This window comes from Bufo bufo, chromosome 7 (assembly GCF_905171765.1).
Source record: "Bufo bufo chromosome 7, aBufBuf1.1, whole genome shotgun sequence".
Lineage (NCBI taxonomy): Eukaryota > Metazoa > Chordata > Amphibia > Anura > Bufonidae > Bufo > Bufo bufo.
In genome coordinates, this window is record NC_053395.1 from 8375225 (window position 1) to 8376173 (window position 949).

Below are 949 nucleotides of genomic sequence, written 5' to 3' on the forward strand. Positions count from 1 at the left end.
TGACAGTTTAAAAAAAGCACCAAATCCATCACAGGGGCTCAGGCTGGGTGGAGTTGGTGCGCCACCTACTGGTCGGCTTATTTTCCACAGGAATTTTGCAGCAAAAGTTTGGCACATTTTTGGTGCGCAGCAGAGCATCCTAACACCATTTCATGGTAAACAACTCCCCCTTTCCACTAAGCCACGCAAAATAAATGTGAAGCAAAGCATGACCGGCAGAAGCCAGTATTCTGGTGTTTTTAGCTTAGTACCTCTCCCCCTCTGTATCCGGTGATCAACCTAACAAATGTGGATTCGTTCTAAACTGACATTTTTCTTTAAAGAAGCCTTGCATGGATGGCTCAGTGGTTAGCACTGGTGGGCAGCACGGTGGCTTAAAGGGTAGTGGTAGCTCAGTGGTTAGCACTGGTGGGCAGCACGGTGCCTCAAAGGGTAGTGGTGATTCAGTGGTTAGCACTGGTGGGCAGCACGGTGGCTTAAAGGGTAGTGGTAGCTCAGTGGTTAGCACGGTGGCTTAAAGGGTAGTGGTGGCTCAGTGGTTAGCACTGGTGATTTGCAGCGCTGGGATTCTAGGTTTGAATCTGACCAAGGACAGCATCTGCATGGAGTGTGTATGTTCTCTCCATGTTTGTGTGGGTTTCCTCCGGGTTCTCCGGTTTTCTCCTACACTCCACAGACATCCAGAACTTAGATTGTGAGCCCCACTGGGGACAGCAAGTGATGATCACGTCTGTACAGCGCTGCGGAATATGTCAGCGCTATATAAGCAAGGAAATAAAATAAATAAATTGATGTTAATGATGAATAAACTCCTTGTCGATATTTCTCCAGTTTTTCAACATTTCTTCACTAATTCAGAAAGTGGAAGAAAGCAATGTTATCAGGTATCTAGGGGAAACGGCCATAGACCTGGGGGAGGCTCTAGACAGGTCTCTTCTCTATGTGAGAA